At 37.2% G+C, this 18,473-nt stretch overlaps 1 long non-coding RNA gene across 2 annotated transcripts in view; it reads left to right on the top strand.

Annotated features, from left to right (window-relative positions):
* Positions 1-18,473, top strand: part of LOC146768197 (uncharacterized) — a 77,408-nt gene that overhangs the window by 17,470 nt on the left and 41,465 nt on the right. The gene's annotated exons all lie outside the window — the stretch shown is intronic.

The following is an 18,473-nucleotide window of genomic DNA, read 5'->3' as shown; positions in this document are numbered from 1 at the left end:
TAGGAGCTTTCAAAACTCATCCAGAACTTTCACCTTGCTGAGTAGCTCCAATAAGGGCACCGAAGCAGAGCACATAAATTTCAGTGAACGTGATGTAGTCAAGCTGAAAAAGTAATTTTTCTTTAAGTCAATAGTGTAATATCCAGGATTTAGCACGTGCAGATACAGTATTAAAGTTCAGCAAAAGTAGTTTCAGTGACCTTGAAAATGGGCCTTTCTATGGTAAAGATATAAGCAGTGCTGTCTAAAATGACCTGCGGAGTCAGCAAATGTGTGGAAGCTGTTTGGTACAGCTTTTAGCTCTATAATGTACTTAGAAATCTAATCAATAAGCCTGAGTTTGTGAAATACAATCTTTTTCTCCTCCCTTTGCAACAATTATGATTTATATTCCCTTTCAAATTAGCTGAAAAATACCTTTCCTATTTTCCAAAACTTTGAATTGGTAGGGACAAGGCAACTATTTTCTTATTATTCCACTATTGAAAACTTTCTGATAAATAATTTCAGTATCGGTACATCTGTGCTAACCTCCCCCCCCCGCCACCTTCCAAGTATTTCCTCAGAGCTTGATTTAAGAAGGTTCTAAGGAGAAAAGAAAAATAAATCCCAACACATGATGAGGTCTTGTTCAAAATGTGATGTTTGCAAACAGACCGAGGATAAAAGACATGTCAGAGGCTAACTTCTGTAATGCTGATATAGGTGAAAAGAGGCATGGGGAAACTTGGGTTTGCATGAGGTCTCTTAAAGGTAATGAGAGCCTCTTGGTAATTGCTTGCAGCTAGTGCATTGGAGGTTAATGTGTTTCAAGTTTGCTCCTCGTGGTGCTTTAACAGGCCAGCTCAGGTGCTATGCAGCTTTGTAGGGATTCCTAGCCAGGAGCTGCGCACAATCACAGCATTATGAGTGACTTGGAAAGCTTTCAAGCTTTTCCAAAGCTTTCTACTAATGACTGCAATCGCATTGTGTTCCTGTGGGCAAATAAGCTGTTGCACGACCCCATTGCAGGCTGATTACTACCATTCCCACTGTGTTAATTGCTGAAAAGCCTCCTGAGGTTTTAATGGGAATCCTTGCAGAGTAAAGTGCTAGCTAGGTGAAGAAAGGAGGCAGCCCTCTGGTAGGATCCATCGTTTTCAGGCACAGGATAGAGAAATCCTGTGTTCTCCTCGTTTTGCAAAAGGTTGAGTCATGAGAGGAGGAAGAGGAGAAACAACTCACACAGGGCTTGGGGGTTTGGCAGACCCTGGGTGCTGCTGCAGTTGTTCATGCAGTTATCGTATGTCTGGTCCTATGTCAGAGTCTCAGTTATTAATATTTTATCTCAAGAAAGTTTCTGATCAGGACAATGTAATATTTCCTCTGTTTTGAGATTACTTAGCCATTTTAACCTTAAAAAAAGAAAAAAGAAGGGAACAAACAGATCTACGTGGGAGAAAATCTTCAATGTGTGAAGGTTAAATTTTATGTGGGAAATCTTAACAGAAGTCTCGGCTTTTCATGGTCTCCCTTTTGTTTTTCTTTGAAAGTTCTTCAAAATGCTATGTATTTGGTGACTACATCTTTCCATTCTACTGTGCTGGGTCTTTGGGTTTTTTTCCCCTGAATTTACTTTTTTGATGACCATTTATTAATATATAATTTAATGCACATATAGATCAATGTCTGGCTTCTCAAAGTGATAAAATTGGCCTTTGTACCTATTCTAAACTTAGACAGTTCTTGGATATGTTTTCCTCTTTCATTTTAAACAAACAAAATTATTAATATCATACAATTTTTTTTTCCTTAACAGACCATAAGGGATTTTCTGTTTATTAATGCAAACATCTGGAAAACACTTCAAAAGTTCTTTATGTTAATTTCCTTAACAAGTTTCATATTTTAAGAACAATTATGTATTGTGAAACAATTTCTGAGTGAGTTTACCCACAGCACACAGATTGTTATCTTCTGAGTGCTCATTGCTAGTCTCTTGGTGGTAGCTGGAAAACAATAATCTTGGAAATGTCACGGTCTTGATACAGATTCCTAAACTTTCTGGAACAAATTCTGCACTCTGTTTTAAGTATGTCTGGAGTCATTGGATTTGTGCAGTTATAGCAACCAGATATGACTGTCTCTGAGGGCCAGCTGGAACTTGTGTGCAGCCTGATTTATTGGAGGTCACATTAGTAGTAGATTTCATTATGGGTCAAACCATAAGATATTTCTAAACTATTTTGCACATGATTTTGTTAGTGTGCAGCTTGAATTTTCCCAGAGAGTGTGGACGTGGAGATTAAACTACAAAGTTCCAGTGTTATCATTGGAGACATTTATTTTGGCTCAGCAGCCTTACTTCAGAGCAGTGATACAAAATGCTGCATGTGTATGTCTGAAGCTCAGGGTTGGCCATCTGCAACTTATATAAATCCTGTTCACAGGCGATTTGAAAACTTTTCAAATTTAAACTTTTTTGATCTGATTTTTCTGTGGCTGCTGTCAGCTTGTTTTAGATGGTAATTTTCCTTGGAGAAGAGGACTATGTCTTTTCATGTCTAAGTCAGGGCTCTGAGAGCAGTGACTCTCAACTGTACCCTACTCTTTCTTCTCAAGAGTCATGCAGTTTTGGTGACTCAGGATAATGGTTTCTTTCCTTCAGGATCTAAGGAGGATGGAGTGATGCAGTGACCTGTGGTCCTATTTGTCTTTTGGATTTATTTCTGCATAAATATAAGGGTTTCTATTAAGTTCTATGATATTTATTAACTGGTCATTTTTGCATGTAGATTTGAGGGTGTCTGGAAAGACTTACTGGTGTGTTGCTACTTGGATGCTGAAGAGGGGATCTTGTGAGAGCCTGCCAGATGTGCTGCTGGAGTCTGCAGCTGTATTCTTGTATTCTGCAGGATTTTTTTTTTTTTTTTTTGCTACATTCACGAATATGGATGGCTGAACCTCAAACCTAGTAATGAGATGCAGAGCCTTTCAGTATGAGAACATTGCTTTAGAGATTTGGTTATGAAGCTAGTTATTACCTAGTGTAAGCTTTGCTGCTGTGAAGGGACCTTCCTCAACACATTTTCAGAAATAAGCACCTTCTTTGGTCCTGTATGGCTTTGTGTTCAAGCTACAGTTATTCATGTTTGAAAATGATGATGTGTTCAGCAGGAAATAAATCTGTCTCTGGAGATAGCCATCCTTATCATCTAATATGAGAGGGATCATAACTACTGGGGTCTGGAAGGCAAAAGAGGAAATGAACTTTTAATGTGAGTGGTGTTAAATTTTACAGGGGAACTTTGGCAAGTTATTTTTTAAAAAGAAAGCCAAATCTCCTTTTGAGTTTTGTTTCTTGTACATGCTGAAATATCACTGCTGAGTTACGACCAAGTCCCATTTTACTGTGGTTTGACAAGATTGAAATCCAAGAAAAGATGAGTAGTTATTTTAAAATCAGTATTTAAAACAAATCTGATGCATATAGCTTGCACTTTAAAAAGAACCTACTTAAATTTCTTCCTTAAAATGTTGCTGTATTCTTACATACTACTTTTCTGTCAACAGCTCTCAGTAATTTATAGTGGAGGCAAATGTCATAATTCTGTTTTACAAATGGGAATCCCAAGGTGCGTGGAAGAAAAAGTGTTTTCCTTTATGCCAATAAGGAGGGCAGTATCTAGTGTGATTGCAGGATCTAAAGCTGTCCCATCCATGTGAAATGCTCTGCTAGGATTTTGTGCTGGAAGTGTAAGAATGAGATCTTAAAATCAAGTGTATTCCATCTATTGTGAAGAAAAAAATAACAGAGCTTAGAGCTTAATTGCCTCTTGCCTTCCCCTGAAACCTGTATTAGTTTTTAATAGACATTATCTCAACTGGTATTTAACAGTATAAAGTGCTATAACTGTGATTACCTGACTTACAGAGCATAAGCATTTGCTTAGTTGGATTGGCATAAAATATATTGATTTGTGCAAAACAGGTTTATCACAAGCTTTGGACTAAAAGTCTGCAGGTGAACTCCTCTGGTTTGAAAATGCTTGAGGAAGGCATTACATAATAGGTAGACAAAGTGCTACCTTTTTTTTAATGGCTGTAGAAGGTGTCCTATCTCATCAGATCAACAGGATCATTTCAAGAAATCTAGCCGAAGTATTTTAACTCTGAAGAATCTCTACTGGCTTAATGTTATTTGGCAGTGTTTTCCTGACACTTGTGAATTCCAGAGTCTTACATTTTTAATGGATTTCTGAAGGCTACATGACTGTGTATTTCTAGCAGGGCATTTTGCTACTAAATATTTTCTAAGTTCTCTGCACAGAAATATTAGTCAAGGCATAAACTTAGATAACTTTGTCAATAAAATATCCTTTGAACCTATAAATACTTAGTGGTAGATATACTTTTTATAGGTAAATAATATTGATGGTTGCTTCAGGGATCCTGGCAAGATTATGGAGTTATTTTACAGAACTAAATTTAAAAGGGCCATGGAGGAATCTAGGGGTTGGTCTAATTTTAGACCTGAGATTATTTCTATGAATTCCCTAACCTGGAAATGCAAGGGTCTTGCTTTCAACTGAGCCAGGAAAATCACTTTTTTTCCAGAGCTAGAATGAGGATGGTAGCCTGAGCTTTACCCAAGATCCAGGTATAGCTCTTGATGTGTTTCTCCCATTCTATCTGGTAGGCCAGTGTGAAAGGCTGTTGAGAAGGCTGGTGTAGATCAGAAGGAATGGGAATGCTCTTATTGTTTAGATCATGCCAGTAGTGCACAGTATTATAAGGAGAGGAAATTTGAAAGGCTGGTCAGGTTTGATGTTTGACTACTGAGTCAGCTTTAGAGTCAAACTAGTGTTGTCTCCATTTGGTGTTGGGTAGGTTCTTTAACAAGCAAACCCTGTGTAGTACAGGTGTGAAAGGCTGGAGGCATGCTCTTAAAGAGATCTGTTTGCTTTTGGAACAACAGAATGGGAAACATCAGCAGAAAAAGAGTGCATAACTAAGGATTTATTTCCTCCACCATGCGGGCTGTAATATATCTCTTTTTGATCCACCTTTGAGACACTGAGGCATTCGGGAGTCCTCCTTTGCATGACTATTCATTTGCAGAGAATAAGTGCTTAAGTCCTTTGTACTTTATTGCAAATATGGATATTAGGTCATGAAAAATAATGGCCTGCTTATAATTAATTTACTGCCATTCATCAGAACCTTGAAACTTTTATGGCACAGAACAGTAGTTGGCCACAACACTGCTGAAACTTATGTGAAGAGAGGATCTGGCTCAGTGCCCCCAGCTGCCTGTGAATAAAAAATTAGATTAATATTGTCCAACCCTTTCCTTCTGCATGCTATTCAAGATAAATATTTTGGCACTATTGTAATTAAGCCAATTTGCCAAATGCTTGATTTTTAGCATAGTGTTATTGGAGTATATATGAGGTTTTTGTTTTCTTAATTCTTTCAAAATAGTCCATGTTATTCCACTCAGTTAAAGAGGGTTCAGTTTTCCATATTCTAGTGTTCTGTCAGTGAAAGGCTAGAAACTCCTGATTTGAACAAAAAAGACTCTAAAGAGAAGTGAAAGCAATCTCTGTTTTGTTGAGGGTGTTTTGTTCTAGCAGGCCATGTAAAATGTGTTCATTTTCATGCATTGCTTTTTGTCTAAGATATCTAATCTCACAGTTTTGATTTCAGTAATTGAAAGATGCTCAAAAATCTTATTTGCAAACCTCTGACTTTGCTGCTTTTGAGATCATTCTCTCTGAACTGCTTTTGCTTTGTGGTGGCAAATACCCTTTAACTGAACTCTGCTGTATGTTCTCTGCATCAAGCCACCACTGCTGAGCTTCCTATCTATTGATCTTGTGCAGCTGCCAGGCAGTAAAACACCTTCTCCCACTGAGAGCTACCCAGCAGCTTCTCTCTGCCACTTCAGTGACTCTGGTGAAGCCTTCAGGTGCATCTTTTGCATCTCTGCAGTAGCTGGGAAACAGCAAGCAGCAGTTTCATTTGCCTCTATCACCACTGACTACAGCACTGGTCCTCAGACTTTCTTGGCTGCTGTTTTGCTGTCACATTTTATTGCTTAACATTATTTTTAAAAAATACACTTGCATTGGGAAAAATAGAGTAGTAAGGCAGCAAGAAAAACGGATAAATGTGTGGAGGGTCAAGGCGTGCAAGAAAAATAGGAAAATTATTAGATGAGTTCAGAAAAAGAGATGTGTGTGTGAATGACTAACATTTCATGGTGCTTCATGATCTCCTTTCTCATCCTAAATATGTCAAAGGGCTGACTATAATTAGATACAGTCTCTTCCTGGGTGGCTGAGTGAGCCTTGTAAATATGAAGATATCTCCTTTAGTTACATGTTCCTTTCTAAATGACTGATTAGACAGAATTATTTAATGCTGAATGAGGAAGATGTCATAGCTTTAAAAAACAAAAATGCTTCACCTTACTTGCTCCATTCTACAATAAGACCATGATTCCTTTCATCTTATATCTTATATCTTATATATATGTATTCATGCAAGTTAATCATGTTGCATGATTAACAGACCCAGGGGACAAAGTTAGTTCTGCATAGGAAAAACTTGGGTGTTTTCTTGTGTCAAGTCACTGGCTGATGTTTTTAAAAAATTATTAAATGACATTTTAATTGATCTAATAGTGTAGATCCAGTTGGACAACACTTACAATGGTCACCCAGTCCAATGGCCTGACCATTTCAGGGCTGACTAGAAGTTAAAGCATAATATTACTGTAATTTTCCCAGTGCCTCTTAAACACTGACTGGCATGGGGCATCACTAGAAAACCTATTCCAGTGTTTGACCACCCTCTCAGTAAATGACTGCTTCCTCATATTCAGTCTGAACTTCTGGTGCAGATTTGAGTCATTCCCATGTGTCCTATCAGCTACTCTCTCCCCACTTCCCCTCCTCGGGAAGCTGCAGAGAGCAATGGGGTTGTCCCTCAGCCTCCAGCTCTCCAAACCAGACAATCCCAAAGTCCTCAGCTGCTCCTCACAGGACATCCCTTCCAGCCCTGTCAACAGCTTTGTTGCCCTCTGGATGCATCTAAAGACCTTTAAATCCTTCTTTAGTTGTAGGGCCCAGGGCTCCATGGTGAGGCACAGCAATGCTGAATGCAGTGGGGTGGTCACCTCTGACTGGCTGGTGATGCTGTGTCTGTGACACATCAGGATGGGGTTTGCCTGCTGGGCTGACAGGGCTCATGCCAACCAGCATTCCCAGACCATTTCCTACAGGGCTACCCTCCAGCCACTCATCTCCCAGTTTATACTTCTGCCCTGTGCTACTGTCCCATGTGCAGAATCCAGAATTTGCACTTGTTAAAATTCATACTATTAATGATTGTCCAAATCTCTCTATATCCCTCTACAAGGCATGTTCCTCCAGGGACTCAACAGCATCTTCCCGTTTAGTATCACAGCAGTGTCGCCAAGCGTGCACTGTGTCCTTAGTCATAGTTTGGAATACATACAGCTGAGGAAAGGAAGTGCACTTGTGAAATGTAACTATAAATATAGTACTTGCATTTTTTGATGCAAGACTTTGGTCTTAGTTTGCCATATTTTGAGATTTTTTTCAGTAATTTTCCAGTACTCTAGCTTTAAGATTATCTACTTGAAACTGGAAATACTTAAACATTGTAAGGAATCACGTTACCCAGAGATTGGCTTCCTCACTCTTTGCTGAAATTGCCAAAACATGAAGTTTACAGTCTGGTGCACAACTGTTTATTAATTTAGTTTGAAGCCTATAGGTAAATGTGAAGTACTTCTACCTGTTGAATTCAAAGAGTCATCAAACATGGCTGAAATAAGTCTGATGCAAAAGTTTTTTTCCCACAGTTGTCTCACTGAACATCACTGAGGGGATGGGGAGGAATAAAGTTGATATCATCAAGTCCTTGCTGGAAAAATCTCTTATTTCTATGAGGAGAAACTGTGCATACTTGAAAAATGTTCAGAAGAAAATCCAGTAGCATTCCTTGTTTCATTTGGAGAACACTGGAACCATTTCTTAAAAAATTGTGTTTTCATAATATGTTGCACAAAATATTTTGTATTATGTAATAATCTTCAGTTGAACTAATTATGGGAATTTGCATGCTTTCTTGACTAAAATGTAAAAAAAAGAAATTTGGTAATTCCTCTGATTAAAACATGTATATTTTAATTATTTCTTCTTTGAAGAGGGATAAGTGGATTAATTGTGGGTTTTGTACCTGCTATACTCAGTTTAAAACAAAGATTTCAATTAAATTTGAGGGGATTTACTGGCAGTGAGAGTGGCAATAGGGCTGTCTCACTCAGTTTGGCATTACTGGTTTTTGGTTTGTATAATGAATAAAAGATAATTGAAAAGATGAATTGTTCTTCTTCAGCAGCAGCATCAAACATCTACAAGCTTGCTGCTTTGCTTTAGATGAGCTTAACAATTCCTTTTCTTACTTCCTATTAATTTGCTCTTCTATTAATTTGCTAATGAACAAAATTGCTAATGATATAGCCAAGATCATAGCATGTACTAAAATAGGATTTTTAGTTGACTTTGAGTTTTTTGATTTTTATTGTATAACTTCTAATATTTGAGGTCATGAGTTTCACTGACTCCGATTTACTTGTTCATTAAAGAAAGACAGTAAAGCTGTCTGTAATGTAATTTGTAGCTTGCTGTTCAGGAAGATGTTCTTCTGAAGATCTTGTATCTTGAGTTTAGCTGTAGCTCTGTTCTGCTTCTTGAAGAGAGGAGGGACTTTTTGTCCCTCCTAGACTGCCTATGGCCTTTCTGGGACCATCTGTCAAATATTTTCATTTTTTAATATCCTGAACTCTTGCAGATTTGAGGCATAAGTGGAAGGGATTGGCAAGTATATTGTAAGGGGCAGGGTGTTAAAGGATAACAGATCTTTTCCTCATACATACTTTCTAGATTTGGGCAAAATGGATTTTGTAGCACACAGTTCCTCAAGGTTAATGGCCCTTCAACAAGGTTTCTCTGCTCTTGCTAGACTGATGGCAGGTGCTTCTCCTTCCCTGGAGAAGGGATTTAGCTGAAAGTCAGAGATGCAAGATGCCATTTTGCAAGATGCAAGACTCTTTTGCCATCTTTCTGTTGTCCCAACCATGTAATGAGGCTAATGCTGCAATAAAAGCTCAAGGAATGTCTCCCAGCAGTCCCGTTCTGTTTGTGAAAAGAAAAAGCTTCCCAACACAAGGCTGTTCCTCCTCTTGATACAAGTTCATGAGAACCTGTCTGACTTGGACTCGACTCACCTAGAAAGGCATCCATAACAAACCCATAACAGCCAGCGTTAGCTGAGCCAGGGCAGATGTGTTGGAGCTCAAAGCCTGGACTCTCTTGAAACAAGGGCTTCTCCTTTTCACTGCCTCCACTTCACTAACGAGCTCCCTTCCCAATGGAATATGGTTTCTTCTGTGTAACTTTTCCCAAGAGCTAGTTTTCTTTTGGAAATATGTAATTCTCAAACCTGCAAAAGGTTCTAGAAAGAGATGGATTTTTGTTGCTTGCCCCAGATAATCTGAGCTTTATAATTTAGCTGATATTTCTTCTTATTGGCTTTATTTTGGATTTCTCATTAAAAACAAAGAGTAGAAGTCAAAAATAGAAAAATGCAGACAGGTTTAATCCTGTCTATGCATTGCTAAACATCTTGTTCCAGGAAGAAGGCACATGTGTTCTTGATAGATATGTGCTTGCTCTAGAACTCTTTATCTATTTCAGGTATTAGAAAGTATAGAAACACATAATAGGTAGTTTTCCTTGAGAGTGACTGCAGTTAAAATGAAGAACAGCTTCAGTTTCTTTTATTCTGGAAATCTAGATTTGATTCTGGATGTTGTGCTCAAGACATGTAGCTAATTTTATGTCATACAAGCCATTAAACATTCTAATATAAATGGAATTACAAAGAGCTATTTCTGACCTGCATGCTGACAAATATTTGCTTAATTCCTTGAATGGTAAGATTTTTTTCCCAAATTTATCTTACAGAATAAACAAAAATCCTTTATGAAGTTGCTCTTCAGACAGAGTCTGTGCCTTACATAAAGCAAAATTGGCCATTTCTTGGGAGCTGGCTTATTAACAAAGTAAAACATCTCAGATATTCTTTTGGCTACAACTGGGATTACCTCTGCTGGAACTCCTATGCTTCTGCTAGGAATAAATTACTAACAGTTGAAACATGCAGGAACTTAAACTGCCCAAGAGAAGTCTTCAACATTTTCCAGTTATACAGATATACTTTTTGCACAAAAACAAAACCAAAAAAAAAAAAAAAAGAAAAAAACCCACCAAAAAAGCAAAAAAACCAACCCATCTGAAGATTTGTAGTCCAAAGACAGCCATATATTTAGGGAGGGGAAGGAAGGATTTTGTTTTTAAAAGTAATGGGTTCTTTGAAAACTCTTTAATTTTCTTATTTCTTTGGTAATGTGTCTCTGAAACAGTACTTTTCTGAAGTGACTTGACTATCTTACCTGAGGGTGTGGACTGGTTTTCATGTAAATGATCAGTACTCTCAAGGACAATAAATACTCCATAGTGATGAGCCCTAGAGAAAAGTAGGAAGTATTTTTATTTTTTAACTCCTAAAAAAACCTGCCTATTGTAACAGCTATTTCCACATACGATTTTTTTTCCATCTGAGCAACCTAAATGCAATGAAGGAAACCCTTCATTGTATTTAGGGAAAAAGGAATTAATTTAATGGCTGATAAAATATAAGAAACAGTGAAATTTAAAATGTTTTACTTTGAAAATATGCTGCAGAAATGTTCATTGGTGTAGAGCTTTAACTTATACATTACCTTGAAAAATCATGATTTTATTGATTTGGCATGCTTGATAGCATAAAATACTTGAATTAAGAAATATGAAAGTGAAAGAAGATATCAAAGGTGTATATATCTTGCTTTAGCAGGCCAAACTTCTTGTGGATTGGAGGACTTCCAGTTCTTGAGGCTTGGGGAAAGAATATGAGACTAGGCAGGCATAAAGTGAATCTTTTCCCACTACATCAACTGCTTTCAGCAGTCTGTGGCTTAGGGACTCGCCAAGTCAAAGGTTGTATCCATTTCTCCACATTTAATAGTTCTTGTAGGACTTTCTAACTTGAAGCTATCTTAAAGGAAAGCTGCCCTAAAACTAACCCAAAGGCAAACAGCAGATAGCAGCAGGCTTAACTCTTCTTTTTTTTTTTTTTTTTATTTTTTTAAAAGCATGATATTCTATTTTGTTACTGGATGATTTTTGCAGCCAAAGCAGGATTGACATTTCCCTCAAAGAGGAGTTGCAAAACTGCATCATCCAGACCATGAAAAATGGCCAGTCTGAGATTCAGGGATGAGATGCTTTTGCTCAGACAGGCTACTATTATTTGCAGAATAGCTCTTGCTGCTCAGTGCAAGAAAATGGGTGTTCTCAGATGAGAGAATTGGTGTGAAAGTGTTGCTTATTGCCTTTCTAAGGAATTTATCATCTCTGCCTCTCTAACTGAAGTTCATGGCAAGCTCTACTTAATCTTGTTTATAATTTTGTCCCTCTAGATCTCTGGTTATGTACATTTTATTGTATTAGTGCTTCTTGTGGGAAATACTGTCTGTTTAATAGGCTTAATAAATTTTCTTGACAAAAATAGCGCTCAAGCAATCTTATAAACTCTGTAAGGCAAGTGTGCATAGTTGCACACTTATCCTCTAATGTAGGATGATGACTCTGTTAAAGGTTTTTCTGGGAAGTATATTCAAATTCCCACTGTTTAATTCAAAGTGCTTTCTACTAACAGCTGCTAACTTAAAATGCACTTTAAAAAATATTAAATTTCAAAATGAAAATGAAGTCAATGATGACTAAGGGGAATTAGGTATTTAGATCCACTAAAACTTAATAAGATTTAATTTGTTGAGAATTCTTAGCCCTGTTTCTTAAGATCAGGCTTTTATCAAGGAATGGGCAAGATTTCCCAGAAGTACTCCTTATAGATGGAATTTCTCTTGATAACTTACAAGCAAGAGAGAGAAAATCTAGTTTGTGAAACCCTGAAACTGCATTTTTACCTATTTTAGCAAAACAAATCATTGGTAAAGAAAAAAAAAAGCCAGATGATAGACATTTGTGTAACTATCCTAGTTTATAACCAAGGGATGATTAATTGGGTAGACAAATCAGGAAGCCAAGCCCCTGGAAAAGCAACATCAACCGAGAGTACCATGCTGCAGAGTATGTGTGAAGTGCTTAGAAGTAATGTAAGTGGAGTCTCAGTTTCTGGTTTCTTTCCTTCAAGGCCACCCTGGTCATTATGTCCCTGCCAAATGCCATTTCTCCATTTACTTGATTTCCAGTCTGTGAAGTCTTTAAGACCAGATGCTCCAGGTCATGAATTGGGAACAAAAATCTCTCCTGGCAGCTGTTCAGTGACTTTATCCAAATCACCTCAGAGACAACTCCTTATATTACCTTCTGCTTTTCTGCTCTGTTCCATCCCTGCCCAATGCGAGTGGTCATGGTCATGTGGCATTGGGTGATGGGCACTGCTCTTCCCCTGCCTTCCTGTAATCAAGAACTGTGGCTCATAAGCTGGATGTAGAAAAACATTGTCACAGTTTTGCAAGGATTCTGTTTTGAGCAAAGAGGATTTGATTTTCATTATGAAAAGTAACTATAAGCAAGAAGCACAGACCTGGTGTTGCTTAATGTGTTATGGGTAACACTAATTTCTTCCCCTTCTAAGTGAAATTTTTTTCAATTGATTTTTTTTATTTCACAACAATTTCATACTATTGTCCTATTCTGTAAACACTTCAGTGAAGCATTTCAGTGGACTCAATATTTTTTTTTTTAATTTGTTTTCTCTAAGTTTGTATTATCGGATTAATGAGTGAGACCTGTAATGTTATTACTTGTAGGATAAGGCAAACAAACTTAGACATCAAAGGCCAATTTTCCCTTTCTTTTACTGTGAAAATTTCCACTACCCTCATATGTGTAAATATGTTTGAGTAACACCTAAAGGGGAAATTTAACTTTGTTGTGGTTTACATCCTTTCCTTCCATCCAGTAGCACTCATTATGCAGGGTCTCCCCCGAGTTTCTATTAAACTATCAACAGTTCAGTCATGAGAAACTTTTTTAGCTTTCTGCACTGGAGATAGTGTCCAGGGCAGTATTTCAGGTCAAGTGATTTATCTGATCTATTCCACCAGCAACCTTATCTGGCAGAGCTTTATCTTCCTTCAGTGTTGCCTTTAGAGTCAGATACTCAATACAGAGAATGAATAGGAACTCTCAGGTTCTTATACAAAAAGTCTCACTTTTCCCCACCACCTAATTAATAACCTGCTTCTGAGTGTTTGAATCTTAAACATGAGGCACAGATGAAAAGAATGCCAGTAGATATAGGAAAAATCTAGTGGTAAGTGTTATAGATAATTAAACTTACAATGCAATTAAGTGCTTTGACCTAAAATATCGAGTTCTTATTCTAGGAGAGATGGGATTTTTTAAGTCCCAAAAAAGCTCTCAACTTTTGACCCAGATATATGGGCTGACCTGACTTAAGAAGGAAGTTTTAAATTAAATACATTGCTTTTAAAAACTTTATAGGTAGGGAAATTAAGTTTAATAGTTTACTGATATAGTATTTTTAATTAAAGACAAAATATGCAAAGGGCAGACTTTCTGAGTGAACTTAATGGCAGAATGAGACTCTAACAGAGAAGATAAGATTTTTCTTTTATTAAAAGTGCTGTTCTGAAGGAATGGTTATACATACCTACTAAAATTCAGCAGCTGTATGTCAGTCTTATGATTAATACCTAATGAAGGTATATGGACAAACTGGAGAAATAAAGCCCCAAATAAATATATTAGCCACTGAAAAGTAGTTTCTGCAAATGTGAGACAATCTTTGTTTAAATTACTCTGGATTGCGGCACAATTTTGTTTGCATCTTACTGTATTGCCTTAAAACAGTCTCAGGAGGAGAGTTTAGCTGCTTCAGTATAGATTCCTAAAGAGAAGTAGTTATCCCTTAATAGGTGATATTCTTGCATGGCACAAAATATGGTACTTAATTTGCATGGTTATATGATTTGATCCTTTGAAATACTGGAAAATTTGCATGGTTATATGATTTGATCCTTTGAAATACTGGAACATTAATTGTCATATATGCTCTATAGCACTGTATTGGTCATTGAAATAGACATCATTAAAAATCTTTGCTCTCTGTCTTTTCCTAACTAGCGTAACAGCCCATGGCTTGCTTATTTCTATTGGCTCTGCTTCTTCCCTCCAAGAATACCATGGGACTCTTGGAGGCTCTGCTGGTGTCATTAGGTACTGGGTTAGAGCATGCCCAATGGCACACTCTGAACCTGGATGCAGACCTGGCTATGGAACAAAGATTATCCACATAAAATAAACGCTCTAGTATTTTCTAACCAATTTTAAAGTGCTCTAGCTCTTTAGACACACTACAGGACTTTGCTATGAAACTTTTCCCAAGCTTTTCAGGGAAACCTTCTGAAATAATTTTGTATTCCTTTGCCTCTAGGCTAAGTGCTTTGCTATCTACAGAATGCCAGGAAAGACTGTTGGTTTCGTACTTTCACATCTCAAACATGCACTGTATCTAGTTTTGAAACATCTATGCATCAAATTCTGAATACTTCTAGATATTACACATGTGTATTAAAACAAATAAAACATCCTGGCTTCTAGATTTGCCATGTATATGATTTCCACAGTGGATTAACCCAATTTCAATTTAATTTTTTATAATTTGAGTCCTGATGGTCCAAACATGTGTAACTATGTCATGTGTTCTGTGACAAAGTTTTTTATTTCTACGTATGTGGTTATGGGACTTCTGGCCAAAACATGATACTGGGAAATTTTACTCCATGGAAATTCCCCAGAGGGATTACTTGGTTTCTGGGAAAACAAACAAACAAACCTGTTAAAAATGGGACAAATTGTTCTGCTCTAACTCTGCTTTGCCTGTCTGAGCTCACAGATAAAGACAGAAAGGATGAAGAAAGAGCTTGCCATGAATTGTGTGAGCTTTTTAAAACCAAAAACATTTTAGTACCACTGCATCAGTTTATTTTCACAGTAGTCTGAAGATGGATTTTTAAAATATTTTTGTTTTCCTTAATATGCTTTCAATTAAGTCCTCCAATTAGTATTACCTTGGGTTATGTTCTTGATCTTTAGTTAGTGACTAGTGCAAAGACACAATCTCTTCCACAGTAAAATCTCTTCTTAAGTTTTTTCCTTATTTGTTTGTCGCTATAGGACATGTGAAAGCACGACGCGAGCTACCTGCTATTTGCAAGGTAAAGAAGAAAGTTTATTCTCTGACTCCAACTTTTATACTTTCCCAAAGATGACATTGGATTGGAGAGTGAATGGGCCACCTCTCCAAAGACATTGGACAAACCACTAGTACATCAAGTTTCTCCACCCCCATAAAAGAATGCAAAACAATATATTGTTTATAGAAATTGTGTGGGAAAGTTCTCCAATAGAATGTAAACTCAGAAGGCTTTAGAAAATCTTAAGAATCAGGGTGACATTTGTTCTTCTGATTATGGGTTGGAGGGCTATTAGGAGGATTAATTTGTTTTCCATTAAGTCACTTGATCATCAATCTTTATCTCTAGTATTTTTGGTAATTTAAAATTTTCTTTGTTTCCATTCCCACAAAAACTTGGGAAAGATTTCTTCTCCCCCTGACCCTGTTTCCTGTTGAGCATTTATCTCTGAAATAATAAGGTTTTTCTCTAGGCTGCAGTAAATTATTAAGTCTTCATTATCAACCTCCCTTCAAAATTTTAAAATAAAATGTGGACAACTTAAAATCATTGGTCCAGTAATTGTTTCTGCTTAGTACTGGTCATGACAATTGGCCTGCCATACCATATATCCTGCTCAGTCTGCACACTGCCTGGTTAGCATTGTGTCCATGACCAGTAATTCAAGGAACAAAGTGGTAGTGTTGAGGCCAGAGTCTACAGACATCAAGTTTGGCCAGTGGAACATGGTTTAGTGAACTTTAGTTTTAGTGTAATAAACAGCAGTTTTCACATATGAAAATAGCACTGTGTATCCCATTGTTGATAACAGACATAAATAAAACCCCCAAATGGGAGGCAATTTTACATCCTTTTCCCATCTCCACACTCCCCTGTAAAGAGCAGATATCGTTTGTATTTCTGGAAAATTTGTGACCTTGAATTCTGGTTACAAATGCATGGATAACCTTCTCTGCCCATTAATGGAGCATTATGTCTGCTTTACTGCTCCCATAACAGTGTCCCTTTGCATAAACAGTGCATGTGCTGTACACAATGACTTTTTAAACTTGCTACTTGATGTATGTACTCATGATCAAAATGAAATCTTTGTCATAGGTACATTGAAATTGTCCCATTTATATAACCTTTGATCATTGTTGCATTATCTGAGTGCCAGAGTAACTACCCAGAGTAACTTTTTTTTATTATTATTTGGTAGTATTTGGGTTTGATTTATTTGGGCAGATTTTTGGAGAGATTGTAGTGCCTCACTTTCTTCTCTTAACCAAAATCCCTGAATGCAGTCTGGCGCTTTTTACTCTTCAGGTTTTCTTAGATTTTTTAAAATGCAGTTTATAATAGTATATTACTGTTTAAAATGTTGAAGGGCAGCCTTTTTAATAAAATATTGAGCAACTTATCTCAGCACTTTTTGCAACCTTTCATCAGAATAGCTAAAATATTGGGAGCTGTTTTGTATGTCATTTTCATTGTTGTTTTCCACTTACAAATTCTACTTAGTTTGAAATGGACTGTCCCTGTATTTTGCAGCTGTGACCTTGCAAATGTCACTTTTATGGACATATGCCCTGTATATCACAATATGTGCTCTACTGACGTTCTGGCCTTTAGGGCTATGTCTGGATTAATAAACTATGCTCTGTGGAGCTGTCCTGCTGAAAAGGGAGTGAAGTTTAACTGTGTGGATGCAAGCTGCGCTGAAACTTCTCCTCAAGTACAGAGCAGGATGTGTTCCATCTGGCTCACTAGAGCAAGCATAGCTTCTGTTTGCTCCCTGAAAGTGGGCACACAGATCACTCCTTGTGCAACCTTAATTTGGTAGTGGTTGTAGTGCCCTGTGTGGTGTTTTCTTTTATTACATTAACATGCCACTGTACAGGACACTTGCTTTGCTACTGTGGTCCTGGAATTTAATGCTGCTCTCTCTGGACTTGGTACCTGCAGACCTCCCTCATGACAGAAAGATAGAAAAAGATCTCAGAAAATGTTTTGGTTTGGAAAGGAGAAGTAAGGCTTCAAGGAGTCTCAGAGAATTTGTGGTTTCATACCTGTTTAACCTGAGAGAGGCAATTGGAAATTGCTGCATCGCTGTGGGAAGTCTTGAGATAAGATATATGGAAGAAATAGATATGACTGTGACAGGTGGGTCAGGAATGTTCCCTTTATTAATTCTGAAAAGAGAAGTAGTCTCTGCAGAGGTAGAAACAGGAATTTAAATATAGATTTTAGCTGGTTTCTTTTTACTGTTGCTCAGACCATGTGATAAGTACCCATTTCTCTATATGGGTATGGCTTTGAGGGTTTTATGCCAAGATCTTATTTCCATAGTACTGTATCTCCTTGGCTCAGTGGAATCATTACAGATTAATTTTACATATGAAATCTCTAATAATCTAAGAGAGCACTCTCCCTTAAGTAAGGGAGAAAAATGCTCCATAATGCAGAAAGCTATTACTGCCTTTGCTGTTTTGATACAGCATTAATGTATTGCCTTCTCTATAGTTATTAATGCCCTTAAAATAGATTCTATCCTCCTTGACATCTTCCATTCTGAATTTAATAGACACTTTAATGAAATTTTCATGGTAAAACAACTTGCCAGAAGGTCAAGAAAGCCAAAAATAAAGCTGGGAATGTAAGTCATCTAAATGTCCTATTCTTTTTCATTTGTGATGATAGCACTTCAGGCTGCAAAATGAGCTAGAAGCTGATTACCAAAGATGGGGAAGGGAGGATAGGGATGGTAGGGGTTAAAGATAATGGAACATAGTATAAAGTGTTGAGAAACCAGTTTATTTTGCTACTTCTGAGAAGTTTCTATTCAATAGCTTGACAGTAATAAATGTTGTTCTTCCTTAAATGCTTTCTGAATGACTTACACATAACCTTGTTATTGCTTATTACACAGTCCCTTGAATCTGTGTTTTTGGCTGGTGATTTTTTTTTTCTATAGTACATTTTTCTTTCTTTAGAAAACAAAAATTTTAAGGGACTCTGTGAAATGTGCAGCACTAATCAGTAAACATAGCCACTCAGCTTATGCACAAATAGTTCTGTATGAAGCACCCAAATTTAGTTGGCTAATTGAGAGCTGTGTGGCATA

The sequence above is a fragment of the Lonchura striata genome, chromosome 2 (assembly GCF_050655825.1).
Source record: "Lonchura striata isolate lonStrDom1 chromosome 2, ASM5065582v1, whole genome shotgun sequence".
Lineage (NCBI taxonomy): Eukaryota > Metazoa > Chordata > Aves > Passeriformes > Estrildidae > Lonchura > Lonchura striata.
The sequence above is the reverse complement of the archived record's forward strand: the minus strand, read 5'-3'. Positions and strand labels throughout refer to the sequence as shown.